A 19,393-nucleotide genomic window follows, 5' to 3' on the forward strand; every position below is an offset into this window, starting at 1 on the left:
ATCAGCCACTCTAAAACATGCACACTCTAGAAGATGACATTTTAGAGGTGGAAGAGTATCCCCTCTATCAGCAGAGTATACTGATGGTTAAATGCGGAATACTCGTGCACATCAGTCACGATGCCTAGCTCCCACGGTGGACACAGTATACCAATGCATGGTATCCACACTGGCCTCCGGGGAGAGGTCACGCGTGTATGGCTCTTGTACAAGTGTGGCTCCCCGTGTTCACCTTTACACACAGCCAAACCGTGGGTCTGTCCCGCCTGACTGTCGGCGCGGCATCCGCAGACTACATGCGCGGGATTCAGAGCAGGAACCTAAAAAATGCTACCCGACAATTCTGGCCGCCATCCCACAAGCATGCTTCCACTGCTTTGTCCAGGCTACCAGAAACCACCATCACTGGGCGATGCTTGATAGCAGGAGTTTTCTTATAGTCCTTGACACACGCACACCCATGTATGCAATCATATTTACTCTACCACAACCCCTTAGTGTCCTCCCAGTGTGTCGGCTCTGTGGCCCCATCCTATTCTTCCGGCTTATCCCCATCTTCCTGCCTGATTCCCCTGCCTGGCAAGTAACTTTTATTGTCTCGTTTCTGTCTGTCCTTCATGTGCGCTCTGAGGCCTATGGGCATGTGGCGTGTTATAAATATTTAAATAAATAAATAAATAAAATAGCTATACTTGCAGCTGATGTACACTACTGTTCCTTCATATAAAGCTGTATCGTGAGGATCATTCATTCACTTTCTCTGCAACAAGTACCTTTGCATGGTGTCTCTACCTCGCTCCATCTAGTACCAAGGAGAATCATAATAGTCAGCCAGGCATTTGCTTAAAACTTGTGTTCCAAGATCACACGTTGCAAGACATTATCACTAGGGGTGTACCGAAGAGCACATTTAGTATTCGGCCGACTCCTCAATAGTTTGCCTTGTGTTTAGCCAAAGGCGATTATGAAGCCAAATAGTTGCTTTCTTTGATAAATCATGTTCCAAACTTGAAAAACACGCCTTTTAAAAAAAAAATGTAAAGCATAACGGATTGTCTTCGAGTGCTACAAGAAGCAAGGTTTTTGTATTGTTAATTCTGCAGTAACCTTCTGAAAGATCTATTTTCATTATTTTTAATGAGGGGCGCATTTCACGACATATATTTTTCAGTTTTTTCGTGTACAGGCTGGTATAATAAGAGTCGCACCAGAGCTCTTCTGTTTTTTTGGTGGAGGGAACTATGCCCTGCATGTTGCATGCACACAGCTGCATGGGAAGCTCTAACCCATTGAGCTATCTTACTGTAATGGGAAAGTGTAACCTGTCAGGTCTAGCATGTGTGTGTAGCAGGCTCGTTCACCCTCCTTCAGTCCAAGCTTTCTTTATCTTGCTGGCAGTTGTACTCTGTCATTAGTGACGCAAAGTGCAAGGTTGCAGTGAACAAAATGTATACTGCAATTTGTAATGGTCATTGTGAAACACACACATTGCAATCTTTTTCAAGAATTTCAAGGTAGTTTAGGTAGAAAGTGGGGTTCGAACCTTCCCTGCAGCTCACACAGAAATGTATACATTGGTTCTCAGGTCATATGTCAAGGGTACAAGGGAGGTGACTAGACACCATCTCCCTGCTATTATTAAATAGGGGACGGCCTCTCCCATAGGTCAAATGTGGGAGAAAACTCTCCCAAGGAGACTGATATTGTTCGAGAGTGGTCAGGGAAATACTAACATGCAATTGAATCTGCTCAAACCCTAAGACGTAATTTGCCTGTTGGACAGTTGTTTCACAAATTATGAATCCACGTGCACTTACCCTTTCCCCTTCCCACCATACCAGAGTTGGCAAAGCTTTATTGCTTTTTCTATGTCTCTCGCTCCTTAACCCTCCACCCGACAACACCATCAGATACAGTGACTGTGCTCTCATCTCTCACACCTTCCCTGTGAGCAATGGTGGCCTGCAAAGATATTAAGTAGACTTCCCAATAAGCAAGTTTGTCCAAGAGGGCAATATGAGTTGGGAAATGTTGGCCACATCATGCACACCTGACATGCAACTAACTCGTACCAAGACCTGTTGACATAGAAGAGGCAGCCTGTCTCCTTGGGCATCTTCTGAATTCCGAAGGCCCCCACCCCTCCTTACCAATTTCACCAACAGAGCCCAGCTTCCTGACTGTGACTCATACAGAGTCCTCACACCTGTGTATACGTGTTTTTTCAGACGGGTTCCCCTGGGAGGTCTCTTAGGCATAGATATGTCATCGAGCCTGACAAATAACGGACTTCCTACAGGTCTACACAACGTGTTGTAAAGGCTTCAAGTTTCTCGATAGGCATTTCCCATAGGAACTGACCATGTCCCCTCTTATTAATCCTCATCACCCCTTTTCTCCAGTCCATTGTTTATAATTGCATTCCCTATTGTAGCCTGTACTCCATCTTTGCCTCTCTGAGTTGTTATATCGCATTCAAATAAGAAGACAAAGTATTGGGCTTGTGCTGTATAGCAGGACACTATTAGTACAGAGAATAGCTTTGATTTCAGCCAGAATTTGGCCGAATGCGTGAAGCCGAAGTTTGGCGCACCCCATATTAGCACAGAATAATGGAAAGGAAAGGGGTTACTCCCGGCAGCTAATCATGTCACAGAAACAATGTGAGTGTAACAAAAAGGGTCTGTCCTACCTCAGTTCTCTTGGTGGTCCCAGAAGAGTCAGTCCTGCCTCAGTGAGTGGGATAGTCAGCAGCATTCTGCAGATGGGATGAGGGACTAGTGAGAGTTAGTGAGAAGATGGAGCACTATAGAAATAACGAAATCCAAAAGAGCAAGGGTGTCGGGTGTTGGGGGGATAGACAATACAAATAATGGCCACAGATTATCTGAAGTGCAAACTCATTCAACATTATTAATGTGTTTACTGGTAGCTTTATCCTCACCGTCCCCCCATCCCAGGCAGAGTAGCCAGTGATATGATAATTCCCCAAAACGTTGTTCACAGAAACAGACACATAAACATTATGCAGTAATTTAAAATAGTGCCACTTAATGTTGTTCTATGGGTTATAATGTCCTTCTATGATCTTGTGTTCAGGCGTGTTATAAATGGCTCATCATAGCATTCTACATTCTGTTTAAAAAAGAATAACATGGCCAAGGAGTGGTGGGGAAGGACTAGGACGCAGGGTTGTGGGGGTTCAGGCGGTGTCCCCTAAAAGGATTAGACCAACTGCATTCCTTCCTTTCTTTCTTTCAGTGTACGTCTTCCATTCAGTTTCTTCTGCCATTAAATCAATAAACAATTGTAGAAGGGCAACTCCAAAATCTGACATGAAAAAACAGCTCCAAAGCTACCCTCTCAGATCATACAGCCTCCAGCACACATCCTGCTTATCTTCCTGAGAGCCCAAACGAAACCTACAAAACACTGGCAAAGTCTGCCTTCCAGCACCCCGTCCATGTGTATTATTAACTAACCCCAATTCGGCTGTTGAGCAGCGAGCGGATGAAGTCGTCAACCACTGCTGCTCCACTGAGGCCTGCAAAATCCTGCTTTGAAATCCTGCTTTTTGGCTGAGAATATTTACATGTTCTGACAGCTGGGGATCACGTGTTTGACCGCCCACTCAGAGCCGAGATGGAACACAGTGCCATTTTGGATGTGGTCGGGAGTTAGGCCCGGCGACTTGGCGGAGTACTGGGCGGCAACAGAGATAGGAGAGAGAATGGAGGACGGCTGGTAGACGAAACGGGAATCTGCTAGGAACGGAACACTTTTGGCGGTCGGTGTGTGTTCCGGCACACATTGAGAGAGGAGAACGCCTGCGCAGTCTGGGGACACGAGAGGTGAACTGCATGCAGAGAGCCCTGACAACGGAGTGAGCACAATATACACTTGGTGAAGGAGAGCGCCCAAGCTGCTTGGTACACTGAAGTGAACAAGTCGAGGTGGCGTGGCACCTGGTAACATTTGGAATACTATGGTGATTTAGGATAAGGCCAGTGGCAAAGGGAATATATATTCCTGGAGCAGGGCAGGTGTTAATATGTAAATGACCACGCTTCACGCTGATGCTTGTCTTTATAGAGAGGCTTTATTTCTTTAGTTCATCCAAGAGAAAGGCCCCCAGCTGTGGCTGTCCTCCTGCTCTCAATCCTCTCTCTCTCTGCTGCTAGAATGTGGAACCTTTGCTTAATCATAACAACAAAGGTTCCTTGGTAACTAGGTTACATGGCAGCAGCTGAATTGATGTGATTGTAAACTCAATGAAGTAAATGTAACCACCTCCTAACACCTCCCTTCCTTTTACCAAAATATAAGCATTTGCCTAAACTAGATAATAGATTTCATTGAACATAAGTAGTTCATTATTTACATAGTATCTGATACACCGCTATATGAAGAAATAATTAAATTGCTTTAAATACCTTGCAGTGCAGTTACAAGTTGTTGTTTACCTTTTTGCAAATTGCTATCCTCTCCTTGTTCCAGACCCCACCCCCTTTAACAAGCACCGAAGATCCCAAATCTTTAACAACTTGTTTGGGCTGTGAAAATATGGATGCACCTTTGCGCACCTTGGTGGGAAGTTTGATCTTGATCCAATCACCTTCCTCAAGACTGAATTCTCTACAAGCATTCTTCCTGTCATATTGCTCCTTGGATCTGACCCCAGATTCAAATATCTTCTCTCTCACTCCCTCCAGATCTATTCCTACGAATTTTGACCTTCCCATCCAGCCTGGACACATGTGTGAGTTAGGTTTCCTCCCTCTTAATAGTTCAAATGGGGATACACCCGTAACACTGTGTGGTGCTAGTCTATATTGGAATGTTCTCTCCATTATGGTCCTGATCCAGTCACCTCCTGTTGCTACCGCAATTCTAATTGCATCCATGAGAGTGCGGTTGAAGCGTTCTACACACCCATTGGTCTGGGGATGATATAATGAAGTGGTTACTTGTTCTATTCCATGGTTACTCAAGAACTCTCTAAATTCCTTGGAAACCAATTGGGTCCCATTATCTGATAAACACTTTCTGGGGAATCCCTCTCTCCAAAATAATTGCTCCAAACATTTAATGATGCTACTGCTGGATATGTCTCTTAGTGTAAATATTTCGGGCCACTTGGATAATAAATCTATGACAACCAGTACATAGGTGTCTCTCCCACCCTTGATATTGAAAGGCCCTAGTAAGTCTAAAGCAACCTCATCCCATGGAACTGTGGATGGCTTTCTAACAGTCATGGGTACCTTTTGAATCCTGAGACCCTTATTACCTTCAATGCAATCACAACAATTGTTGACCACTTCTTCAGTGTCTTTGTCAAGATTAGGCCACCAAAATTCTGCTCTAACCAAGCCTTTGGTTCTAGGCAGTCCCAAATGCCCAACATGAGCTAGCTCAATTATTAATTTTCTCATTTTAATAGGTACAACCATCTGATGTCCTCTATGTAAGTATCCTTTATCAATCCAGAGTTCTTCCTTAACTTTGGCAAACCCGCCTAAATCACCAATATAGTTTCTTATTCTGTTCTGCGTCACCAATGTTAAAACTCTGTGGTACAATTCATCCTCTGAACATGCATTGTCCCACTCCTCTTTCTTTACTGACTCATGAACCTGAAATATTTCAACACCTTTCTCACGAGTCAGAGGAGACTCCTCAGACACTGTTTCTCTCACTACTGATCTGGATAAGGCATCAGCAACTACGTTGGTTTCACCACTAATGTGAAGCATATCATATTGCAGGCCTTGTAGGGATGTCACCCACTTCATGATGCGTCTGGAGACTCCCTCCAGACCACCTTTGGTAAATATTCCTATTAGGGGTTTATGGTCTGTACATACTGTGAATTCTCTGCCCCACAAATATCTTTTGAACTTTTCCACTCCCCAGACACAAGCCAATGCTTCCTTTTCTACCACTGAATATCTGTTCTCAGGTCCTTTGAGAGATCTAGAGGCAAATGCTATGGTGTGTAAGCCCTCCTGATCTTCCTGCAATAGGACTGCCCCAATACCATAGTCACTTGCATCCACAAATAGTAATGAATGTCTACTTTCTTCAAACGTTTTCAAGATGGGTGCATTGACTATAGCATCTTTAATCTTACCAAACTCTTCCTCACAAGATTCATTCCACTTGAACGTAACACCTTTACGAGTCAACATCCTCATGTTCCTTGACAAATTTGCCAACCCTCTAACAAACTTGCCATAAAATTCAAACAGACCTAGAAAAGATAGTATATCTGCTTTGGATTTTGGTGCTTCCATCTTGCGAATAGCTTCTATGGCCTTTTCTTTGGGTTTGATCCCTTCACCTGTAATTTCATGACCTAGATATTCAACTTTGTCAGTTTTGAATATGCATTTCTCTAACGATACTGTAAGGCCAGCCTCTTTGAATATGTTCAACACTCTCTCTAACCTTTTATCATGTTCTGCTTCATTTTTCCCACATACTAGCACATCATCCTGGTAACACATGACACCTCTCTCTCCTCCCAGTAATCTGTACATGACGTTCTGAAATACACTAGCTGCTGAAATCAATCCAAATGGCATTCTTATACATCTGAAAAGGCCAATAGGGGTAATGAAAGCTGTGAGATCTCTCGAATCAGGGTGTAATTCTACTTGGTGATATGCAGATTTGAGGTCAATAAGAGAAAATACTTTGGAATCAGACACCCCTGCCAATAAATCATCTATTCTGGGTAAAGGAAATTTGTCAGCCACTACATTTTTATTCAGGTGTCTAAGGTCTATGCATATCCGCAGAGATCCACTGCTCTTCCTCACTATTACAATAGGACTAACCCACTCTGAGGAATCAATTCTCTCTATCACCCCTTCACTTTCCATTTTATTCAATTCACTCTCTACATCTTTTCTCAGGGCCAAGGGAATGGTCCGTAATTTGGCAACTTTGGGAATGGCATCCCTTTTCAAACGAATTTTGTGCACAAATCCCTTCAAGCACCCTAACTTAGTGCCACTCATATGCCCTCTGGCCCCTTCCATAACAATGCTCGAGACCGATTTTCCACCGGATTTTCCACCTTCAACAGTCAAAACCTGTTCTGGGTGGCTTGCTTCAAGTCTTATCTTGAGCTCTGCCTGATCGCTCCAGGACAACAGCTCTCCACCTCTGTTGGCTACATGGATAGTCCCTAACGCCTTCCTGTCTTTGAATTGGAGCTCAGCTTCAAAGCACCCTAAAATTTCTATGGGCACATCTCCATAAGCATTTGCTCTGACTACATTCTCCCACAATGTACAACATCCAAATTTCTCCTTCCACACTTGCACACTTATCAAAGTATAATCTGCTCCACTGTCCATGAGCATTGATACTGGCACCCCTCCAACTAACACAGTTGCATATGGTTTCTTTTTCTTGACCTTCCCATCAATGGCATTGACTGAAAATATAACTTCTCTACCAGCATCATCAATTGATATAAATTCTTGATCTGCATTGACTTCATGTATTTGACTTGGGGCGGTATAAAAATTCCTACAGCATCTAGCCATATGTCCTCTGACCCCACATTCATTACATATAATGTTTGATGCATAACATTCTTTGTCAGATGCTTTGTGATATAGACTCCCACATCTGAAACACCTCCTAATTGATGCACCTCTAGGATAACCAGAGTCCCTGCCACCCCTGAATGTAACATTCTCACTGGGCGACCCTCTGGTAGATGATCCTTGTTCCCATGCTCTGGTAAAGGGACCTTGGCGACCCTCAGGTCTCCTACCCATTTGCCAAGTGCGACGCGCAGTTGCCGCACCTCTCTGCATCACTCTCGAAACCTTATGTATGGCAGCTTCATTGTCATCAGTTTTGGGCTTATCTTGAGATGTATTATCCACTTGAAGCATTTGTATACATTTGTCTGTGTGTTCTATCATTTTCGCTATCTCAATTGCTCTATCAAGAGAAGGATTTCTTTCCTTCCATAACTCCTTCCTGATGTTATCATTAGAACACTTAATCATGAGCTGGTCCCTGACATGCTCATCTCGACAATGGTCAAATCTACATTTGATGGCTAAACCTCTAAGAGCAGTTACAAATTCCTCAATACTCTCTCCAGTTTTTTGAGTTCTCGTGGCAAATTTGTACCTTTCAAGAATTATATTTTCTTCAACACAGTAGTGTTTGTCTAATTTTGCTAATGTTTTCTCATATGGACCCCCATCAGGAATGTCTGGAGGTTCTGGTAGTTTTTTGACCACTTCCTGTCCTGCGGCACCTAAACAGTGAAATAGGAGCGCCTCTTTGCGCTCATTGGAGAAATTGGGTCCAAATGCTGCCAGTGCATATTTTTGAAAACCCTCTTTCCAGTCTATCCAACGCACTCTGGGCTCACCTGGTGTAGGCAGGAAGAAAATTGGGGCTGGGACGTTTGCCATGTTGTGAATTAATTAATGTCACCCCCAGGTAGGAAACCTTACACAGCCACACTGTCACTTACTTGTACTTAAATTTTATAAGGTGTGATTTCAGGTGGAACCTGTGCTGATATTGTCAGCGCTGTCTGTGGTAGTTGCAATTTGTGATCCACAGGTCAGCCTCCTCCGTAATCCACAGGTGATCCAATTTGTGATCCACAGGTCATCCAACCTCCTCAATATTCGTGCTCAGCTCCAGTATGCTTTTATGGTTCTCTCCACTGCCAGGCACTGACTTCTTTCTTGGTGCTCCGCTCCAAAATGCGCTTTGCTGGTTTACTCCGCTCCAGGAGGATGGCCGTGTTTCTCGCCTGCTATTACACAACACATCTAGTGTAACACTCCGTCCATTGGCATCCAAACTGTAATCAATATTGCTGCTGCTGGGGGCCTTTTCTCCTTGGCCCAATCCTCGTCGCCAATGTTAATATGTAAATGACCACGCTTCACGCTGATGCTTGTCTTTATAGAGAGGCTTTATTCGTTTGTTCATCCAAGAGAAAGGCCCCCAGCTGTGGCTGTCCTCCTGCTCTCAATCCTCTCTCTCTCTGCTGCTAGAATGTGGAACCTTTGCTTAATCATAACAACAAAGGTTCCTTGGTAACTAGGTTACATGGCAGCAGCTGAATTGATGTGATTGTAAACTCAATGAAGTAAATGTAACCACCTCCTAACAGCAGGGTACTCGGAACGGAGTGAAATACCGAGACACACAGCGAGCATGTAAGAACTGCACACGGATAGACTCTGTGGGAGCTAACATTACTGCATAGCATACACCGGACCTTTCTCCCGCTACTGACGGATGCAAGGAGATAGCGTCTCCGGAGGAGAGTCCTGATAATTGGAGTAAACAAGCAGCATGTATACGTGGCTTTGCAGTGTAGGGCGTACATGAACTCTAATCTTGCTGACCTCTGGAAATTAAGTGCGAGGGAAAGAGTTCTCTCTACGCTGCAGGACAAATCAATTAAGGTCAGTGTACCTGGATTTCAATAAAAAACAATTAAGCAGGTGGGACCATATCCTGCCCCTCTGAGACAGTGAGAGGGGGTCACCGGCACCCCGTCGTAGTGGCTGGCGAGCACACTGCTCCCATAGGCACAGTGAACAGAGGAAGATGCAGACTTACTGAGGGGTCATCTGGGCAATCATTACATATGTTGGCCTAGCTGCATTACCGCGGCCCACATTCCTATGATTGATCCAGTCCGCTCCTAGCTGGCGCAACCAGGAAGCCATCGCGAATAGTACCCTGAGTCCCCCTCTAATTGCACATACATTAACAGCGCAACGATGGTGATGGGGCAACAGAAAATGAAGGCACATGTGGGGACGAAGCCAAAAACAACTAAATAGACCCAGGCCCAGCAAGACGGAGATCTGGACGTGGCAATGGACGCTGGTGGTGTTGCAATGGAGAGTCTTATTGCCACAAATACAAGATTCAAGGAAAGCTTTAGAATCCAAAATAAAGGAAGTTGATGTAGATGTTTTGTTGGTACGAGCCCACCTGAAGAAAGTGAACGATAGAGTGTCGGTGGCAGAGCAACGAGTGAGTGACTTGGAGGACATGGTGGAGTCCATGAGGAATAAGATTAGGGGCTTTGTTGGATTGACAAAGGTCCTAGAAGATAGAGCGGAAAAATCGGAAGGTCGCTCTAGAAGATGTAACATCTGATTGGTAGAGGTACCTGAGCGAGAGGAAGGCGATAGCATGGAACTATATGTGGAGAAATTGGTGTTGGACACTTTGCTTCCTCACAGCCTCCAAGTTATTCACAGTTGAAAGAGCTCATAGAGTACTGGGATGACCACTGCCTCCAGGTGCACTCCCCAGAGCAATAGTGGCTAAATTACTCAATTTTAGGGATCAGGATGTTATCCTGTAGGATCGGCAGTATACAGAGGGATAATGCGAGGATCCTGATTTTACACAAGAGGTACAGAAACAGAGACAATCATTTGACTCGGTGAAACGGTAGCTCCGGGAACATAACTTGAAATATATGATGTTCTTTCGGATGAAGCTGAAGGTGTTGGCTGACAGACATCCATATTTCTTCCTTTCGGCAAAGGAAGCATGGTCCTGGCTGGAATCTAGAAGAGGGCAGGATGGCGGTTCTGGATAGCGATGAGAGGGTGGAACACAGTCAGAGTGATGGAAACCTGATGCCAGCTATCAATGTTGAGTTGACAGGGGGAGGCTACGGAACTCTGTGGATATGGCCTGAATGGCTAGATGAAAGGTGAACTTGCAGAACAATTAGAAATTGGGCTGATGTTGGGGTCACACCCCGGACTGAAGTTCCATTGACCCAGGAGGCAGTAGCTGGTAGAGCGAATGGAACAAATGGTCATGTTACAGGTTTTGAGGAGGGTCGGTGGCAGGGATATGCCACAGATTAAAGAGGGAAACTCATGTTTTTAAGTATTGTTGGGGAGTTGATGTTTGGGGGGATGGGAAGGAGGGGGGGGCATTTAGGGAGGAGGAGGAGGTTCGGGACACAGGGGTTCGGAAAAAAGGATTAGAAGGGGGGACACAGTTTCGGTTAAGGTTGGAGCAGTTACTTTAGAGGCATGGTGGAAATAGTTAAATAGGAATTCACCCACACTGTATAGGGGTAGACAGGTTGAGGCCCGGAGGCCTCGGGTAGGCCCGGAATCAAGTAAGAATTGCTGGGGGTCGGATGATGATCAAGAATGGTACATGGAATGTGCGAGGCCTTGGCAACAAGGCTAAGCGATCAAAGGTAGAGAGGTTTTTACAACACCATGGGGTTTAGGTGGCAGTGCTGCAAGAATCACACTTGATGGGACCAGGCCTAGAGATTCGCAGAAGCTGGGGGGGGTGGACCAGGACAGAGAATAAGCTTCTGGTACAGATAGCAGCAACCAAAGGGGCTTCTGAAGGTCAAACGTATATGATGGTAGGGAGACTGGAGGGACAGAGGATCTGTACAGTAACGCCTATGCACCCAATATTGATAACGAGGAATATTTCCCGGCAGTGGCAGTACTCATGGGAGGGGACAGGGCAGACATTATTATTTTGGGTGGAGACTTTAACTGTTACCTAGACCCAACCAACGGTCAATTGGGTACAGAAACCATTCCTCGGCTAAGGTCGACGCAGTCCTTGAATAGGGTAGTGTCTGAGCTAGCCCTGGTGGAATTATGGAGAGGGACGCACGGGGAAGATGGAGAATACTATTTTTACTCACCTGTGCATGACACACATGCTTGACTAGATTACCTATTTGTGGGAGGCGGGGGTACGCAGGCTCATAACACAATACCTAGGGAAAGTATTATCAGATCATGCTCCATTAGTGACCAGGCTACAGGTGGGATTAAACTGTCCTGCCATTCCGACATGGAAATTAAAGGTTGAATCTTTACAGGACATGGCATTTAGGCCTATGATTCGGGAAGAAATCACCTCCTTTCTGGGGAATAACGAAGAGTCTGTAGAAGAGGTAGGCACCATGTGGCAGGATCTCAAAGTGACAGTGAGTGCGGCGTGTATCTCTGGGACGATGGGAATACAGTGGAGGTCGTCTGACTCCTTAAGAGACTTGGAACAGCGGATTAGCAGTTTGGAGAATGATAATGGTAGAGGACACAGAGTAGGCACGGAATTAGTGGAGGCATTAAGCACCCAGTAGGAGCATCAGGAAACATTACACAAGTTTCAGAAGGGCCAGTTTATAAGGAGCATGCATGGAGAGGGAGAGAAGGTAGGGCGACTGTTGTCATGGCTGTTACGAAAAAGAACATCCTAGGAGGATTATCACACAGCTATATGATGAGATGGGGTTGAGGGTAGTCACACAACAACAAATTAACAAGGTCTTTCGGGAATACTGAAGAAACTATACTCTAGTGAGGGACATATTAGGAGGAGGAAGCCAAAGATTTGCTGGATATTGCACAAGTACCGCGACTGACACAGCAACAGAGTGAGGACCTCGACACACTGATAGCAGAGGAGATAGAGAGGGCAATTAGGTCAGTGCGGAAGGGCAGATTTCCGGGCACAGCTGGATTGGCAGTGACTTCTACCTGGAATACGCAGACATTTTGATTCCCTTATTAAAGAGGGTGTACGAGGAGGCGTGCACTAAGGGGATCTTACCTGAAACCATGCGGGAGAATTTGATTACAGTACTACTAAAGGCACAAAAGGATCCACATTTTTGCGACTCCTATAGACAGATTCCTTTCATAAATATAGACACAAAAATCCTAGGGAAGGTGATAGCGACCAGACTGGCTGATGAAGTACCGACCCTGGTACACCCAGATCAGTGTGGATTTGTGGGGTTGGGGGTACACGTCACTGAACATCAGGCGATTGCACTATTTAATGGAGCAGGAAAAGGGCTCAGAGGATGAATTGGCTGTTATGGCTCTGGACGCAACAAAGGTTTTTGACTCTGTGGAGTGACCTTGGCTCTTTAACATGCTACATGCTTTTGGGTTGGGCATGGATATACAGAAATGGATTCAGTTACTGTATAATAGGCCTCAGGTGAGGGTCAAGACGGGGGACCAGATTTCGAAATGGACCCTAGAAAGGGGGCCGAGACAGAGTTGTCCGGTTTCACCTCTGTTGTTCGCCATGGCTTTGGAACCGTTAGCAGGTTACTTTAGGAGATATATACCAGAGACAGGGATCGTTGTACGGGGCATCTCTATATGCAGACAATACACTGCTATATGTCAGCAATCCTTGGAAGAATATCCCAGTTATTTTGGAAGTGCTAAATAACTTCGGATGACTTTCGGGTTTCCTAGTGAGCAAAGACAAATGATTGCTGTTCCCCATGGGTGCGTGGCGATACCGTCCCAGGGAGTCACTCCCACAGTGGGAGATACAATGGGAAATGGAGTCCTTCTGCTATTTGGGCATAACCATTTTAGATGAGATAGAGGAAACCTTTGTCTGCAATACGGGGAAGGCGCTATCGGGTATAGGCGATTCAGTGACATTTTTGAAGACCTAACCGCTGCCATTAATGGGAAAAATCACTCTGTGTAAGATGGTATTGCTACCCAGGTTGCTTTATTATTTCATAAATATACCCTACAGGATAAAGAAAATCTTTTTCAGAATGCTGAATGGGACGATTGGGGAACTGTTGTGGGGCGCAGGCCGTAGACGAGTGGCATTGGACACCTTAAATAGATCGCATACGAAGGGCGAACCTAAATTACCAGATTTTGAGGCATATTTCATAGCAGCTCAGCTACAGTCAGTCATTCAGTGGACGGACGCACCAGTGATTTGAGGAGGTTCCTGAAAGTATTCCCTGGGGGCAGAGAGGGGATTGAGTTTTTAAGGGTCTTGGTGGTCAAGGTGGGAGCAGTACCAATAGAGATATAGAGGAATCTTTCTAAGAGATTACATCAGTTGGGTATGTACAGCCCGGATCTTTCACTTGGGTTTGACCCGGTCATAAGAGGGATACTGACTGATTTCGGGGCAGGCAAATTGCGTAACAAAGGCTGCTCCAGGGTAGGGGAATTGTTGCTGTTTGAACAGTGGCGTCAATTGTATGACCTGCTCAAAGGTGTCTTCTTGGGATATGCCCGATTGGTGAAACACTTAGCGATGTTATGGGGGGGGGACCCCTGAGGAACCCGAGGTGAATCCCCTGTTCCAAGGGGTGTTAGACATGGGTGGGTTGTAAGGGAGCAATCTCGACCCTCTGTAAAGAAGTAGGAGAAATGAAACAGAGACTGGAGTTAGGCATCAAAGAGAAATGGGAGAAGGACATGGGATACGAGATAGCTGAGGAAGAATGGACAAGGGTATGGGAACAGGTAAAGAGGGTGTCTAGGAATGCCAGATTCCGATTAATCCATTGTAACTTCCTGCACAATGTGTATACGACTATGTCTAAACATATGATAAACCCACAGCATCCACATAGCTGTCCTCGATGTGGTGGGGCATCGGCAGAGTTCTGGCATATGATATGGGACTGCCCGATGATTCCGACATTCTGGGAGGAGATGGTGGCCGAAACAAACACCTGTATAAACAGTGCGTAAGGATGCACCCCGAAAGTGTTTCTATGTGGGCTGCTATCAGAGGGAGGAGAGCCAAAACAAGGAAAACAATGATGCAATTTTTATTAATATTGGCTAAACGCAGGATAGTGATATCCTGGAAGTGTTGAGGGGCCCCTCATTACAATCCTGATGAAACATGCACATTGCTGGGGATGGCTGAGATTGAAAGTTTGGGGGAAGGGGTTAGAGAAAAAGGGGAGGAGTTTATACTGAAGTCAGATGCTCAATGAACTGATATCAACGCCAGACTTGAGACCGCCTTGACAATGCACAATGGGGAGGATGAGAATGTAGTTTATGTTGGGAAGGGAAGGATTGAAAATCAAAAGGGGGTGGAGGGTAAGGTACCCTGGCTGGAGTATTGCTTGAGGCAAACAAACTGATTGTCGATTGTGATAATGTTGAGAATGGCTGCACCAGCTGAATTACAGTTTTCCTTAATTCTTCGGTTATGCATGAAATATGTATTATAAAGAAACTGAAAATAAATTTAAATGAACAAAAAAGAACCCCAATTTGACCCACCATTTGGCCGGATTTAACAACAAGACTGTCCTTCCAGGGAGATTCCTTCTATCCACAAACCCATCTAGTCGTAAACCCACAACCTAATGGCTCTTCATTTCATTCTCGCCTCAAAAGACCATTTGATGTTATCAACATCTGCCCAAATGCAGTCTGCTTCTTTCCCCCTTCCTTGACTCGGTCACCCAGCTCTCCAGGTCTAGCAGAGTTCATCACCATAAACCAAAGAGACTGCGGCCTACACAAACTCCAGCTCTGAGAGAACTGCAATCTACGATATTTCCATATTACTCGGAACAAACCCCTACTTTCATCATACCCCAAAACATGTCTTCAACCTGAGCCATTGTCTAGTCCCATGCACACATTGTTCAAGACTACCACATCCCCTCACAGTGGTGCTCTCTTCAAGTGACTTCTATTCTCACATGCGCAAAGCTCCTTGCTTCCCAACTCTAGGCACTACACGTTGTACATCGCACAATGACATTGTCCCCGCACGACATCCGATTATGTAATTACATGATGCAAATCTAAAATGTATCCAGTACTAAACACAAGTACCACTTATTCCAATTCCTCCAACTTCACCGAACACATACTAAATTGGAACATTGCATATAACTCAGCCGCACCATTGATCTAATACAACGTGTGCAATGTAAACCTTGACCGTGCATCCCAACACAATGTTAAAGAATTACTCACAGTTTAAAGTGCAATGCTGCACACTTTATTTCACTGGCCTGAAAGTATGCATTTCATGTAAGCTAACCACTACTTACCTTTGGAAATGTGGCTGTAAGGCAGCGCTTCTGTGATCATAAAAAAAGTTCAGCATTCTTATGTATGGGTGCTCCTTGATGCGCTTTCAGGCAGACAGTGTAGCAGTTTTCTTGCTGGAGTTCAATGCTATCTACCAGTTGCTGAACCATGTAGATAAATTATCCAAAGATGCTTGAAGATTGTTAGCCACTTCCTTTTTTTATTTACACCCTGATCTACAATGCAGATTTTAAAACCTGCATTTACCTATTGTGTTATAATTTTCTTTATTTTTGGGTTGGAATATTTTCAATTGAATCTTTTTTTACTAGTTATACTTATTACAGACTGTCTCCATATTGTGTAACAGATAAAACTGGACTGCATCTGTTAGGCCATTCCTATGTTTACATAGACCGCACCTCTTATAAATGCAACAGGCACTTCTCACGTCTCGCTCCTTAACATATTTTTGTGGTCTCCTGCCCCCTTCGTACCCTCATTTCTCTTACCCCTTATGACTGGATTGAAGGCTGAGCACATTGTAATCACTCTGCCCTAGACTCTTCTAGTCATGCACAGACGTCTGTATTTCTTTACTGCTCGATGGGAGACTTGCAACCTCCTGCCATTAAGCACCTCTCCCCCGGTCAGTCTCCGGGGTGAGCAATGGACTACAGATCAGATTTGCTCCATGCTTAAGGGGTAAAGAGAGAGAGTGCATCCAGGGCCGGCCTTAGGACAGGGCGGGCCGGGCGACTGCCCTGGGCGCCATAGCACCCCAGGGTGCCATTAGACCCCCAGGGCACCAGCTCAGGGGAGCTTTCAAGGGCTATCCTGAGCTGGCGTGGTGGGAGAAGTGTCCTTTTGAAATTAAATGCAGGAGCGGGCCCTTTTAACAACAATATGGTGCTGTCCCCCTATTGAGATAATTACCTCCCTGCTCGGGCGCGGGAGTGCAAAGCTGCGTCAATTGCAAATGTAAAAGGTTCTGACTGTTTCTGCAGTTAGCAGGGTCTTTCTAAGACATGAGTGTTTAGTCAATTGGCAAAGTGATGGGGCATTTCCAAATGAAAGAGACCCGTCCCCCCACCAGTCACCTACCAGATCTGTCTGCTACCAAGATAAGACAATAGAGCTCCTTTTAAAGATTAAATATATACAGCTTAAGGAGATAGCAGGTTCTCCAATGTCATGTGTGAAATAACTACCATTTATGGCTTTTGGACTCTTAACAAAGAAGAAGTGTGGATGTGTTTTTGTGTAAATATGTTTGTGCGCATATGTGTATGCCCGTGCACGTCTGGCCCAAAGGTTCATTGTGTGGGCACCGCGAGTGATATGATGCAGGACTGATGACAGTATGGGCATATTTTATGACAGATTGCAAGATTCGATGTGGGTCCTAGTAGCATGAAAGGTGCGCAGCGCAAGCATATGTTCTTGAGACAGGCCCTTTTTGAAGGGTCTATCAGCAGGAAAATGTGTTTTGCAGAGACAATGCTTGCGCGTATTGTGAATACCAGCCTCATTACATTCTGCAGTCACAAAAGCATGAAAGAGGACAAACCTGGTTTGGGGATAACCTGCTTGAAAGTTGGGGAATGCTGGCATGTATTTGGGTCAGACAGCAAATGTTCCTTTGTACTGTTGGTGACCTGGCATGTACTGGGGTGTTTTGTGTGTCCCCTCCAGTGTAAATTCTACATTGTTACCCTTTCCTCTAATTATTTTGCTGGAAAATGTACTATGTCAACCCATTATTTAAAAAAAAAAATGTATGGGCCAAAATCGTACTGCACGTGCACTCACTCAGTTGAATTCAGGAAAATCATTGATGCCCCCTCGTTGTAAAATTCACCAGCCACAACTGCTCTAGATGTAGTTCTTTTGTTGGCGCAGTCGCCCCTTAAGATAGGTAGTTAGGTCTTGCTACCTTCTTTGACCGCACATGGGGAGAAGCCGTTTTCCACACTCGAAAAACAGGACTTTTTCCATAGTCTGCCACCCCCGTGCCCTCACCACTCCTGTCACGCTGGATACGCCCCTGCATGTTGTGTATTATACGTGACTATGGCGTAACTCATTGCGTGGCCTGTACATTAAATTGTACTTGTACCCCATACCCCAATATTCCATTTCTGATGTATATCACCTGCTTGTGCGTACCTCTGTGACTATGTACAACACTCTACTGCTCCTTAGGACTCACATCTGTGCTCAACAGGGACCTTAAAATAAATACATGAAAACAGACATTCGTTCAGTTTCCTGTGACAAATAAAAGGAGCACACCTTTTATTCCCAAACACTTCAGTGACTCAAGACCAGATCATAAACCTAAGTTTCAAGCAGAGACATGGGCCACTCGTACACAGCTGTAAACACGAACCATGCCATCATAACAATTGACCCCAAGCAATTACCTACAGACTCAGATCTGCAGGAGTCAAACGGGGGATATTTTTTAGTCAATGACGGCCTGGACTGACCAGAAGTAGAGCCAGGAGCAGACCGTCTCCGCTGATGCAAATCTTTCATCCGCCGGATCCCTGCATTCATGGAAACGCTCAGGTTTTTGCACAAAGTGCCTTCAAAGCGGGTGTTACTCGTTAATATTTGGCCTGGGCAATGCATTCCTCTGACAGCTTACACTATGCCCAGTTAGTCTAGAAGCTGCCCAGTGAGATAATGCTTCAAATGAACAATATTAAATGTCATGTTTAATTCCTGCAGTCATGCTGCCATCTAGTGGTAGTCCGTTTGCATTCCTCTGGTCATCAGATTAAAGTAATAAATACATGAACCCAATGGACTTTATTTATTTATATATACAGGAGAAACAATACTCTTTTGATCACAAAAGAACATACAATAGATAAGAAATCAGATTTGACGGGAAGCAGAGAGCTTCTGACAATGGGGTGAGTTTGAGGGACATTCTGACGGTTTAGATCAATTTTACCTAACCCCAAAAGTTCGACTCCCAAAAGTTCAACCACCAATTTCCTGTATATATATATATATATATATAGGGGGGTAAAGTATATAAAAAAAGTATTGGGGTAAGGTGGGAGGAATGTGGGGGCTCTTATTTTGCAGGACATTATTTAAAAAAAAACTTTGGGGAAGTCGAACCTTTGGGTTCGGTAAAATCACTTAGATTCCATTCTGATCAGGTTGTGGAGGGGAGTAAATGGAACAGTCACCGGGGATAATACATAAGTGGACAAACATAGATTAAGGACAACCAGCATTGGACATTTTTAAGTGCAGGTAGGCGGTACGGCCAGCTGTGCTCGGGGCGTGACCATGATGGGTGAAGTGCTATAGTGGTGGCAGAGGAAGTGAGAGGCAGAGGCAGGTTAGAGACGATTGAAAAATGTTAGCTAGCAGGCAGATGAGAGGTAGGCTAAGAGGGTAACTTAGAGACGAGGAGGTAGGCTTTTAGTTTGGTTCTGAACAAATCAATGTGAACTGTTTCTCGGATGTACAGGGGAAGAGAATTCCATGCAAGTGGAGCAAGAAGAGAG

General features: G+C 44.9%; 1 protein-coding gene across 1 annotated transcript in view; it reads left to right on the top strand.

Annotated features, from left to right (window-relative positions):
* Positions 1-19,393, top strand: part of PLEKHB1 (pleckstrin homology domain containing B1) — a 199,141-nt gene that overhangs the window by 145,554 nt on the left and 34,194 nt on the right. The gene's annotated exons all lie outside the window — the stretch shown is intronic.

The sequence above is a fragment of the Ambystoma mexicanum genome, chromosome 7q (genome assembly GCF_040938575.1).
Source record: "Ambystoma mexicanum isolate Mex_15411 chromosome 7q, UKY_AmexF1_1, whole genome shotgun sequence".
NCBI classification, from domain to species: Eukaryota; Metazoa; Chordata; class Amphibia; order Caudata; family Ambystomatidae; genus Ambystoma; species Ambystoma mexicanum.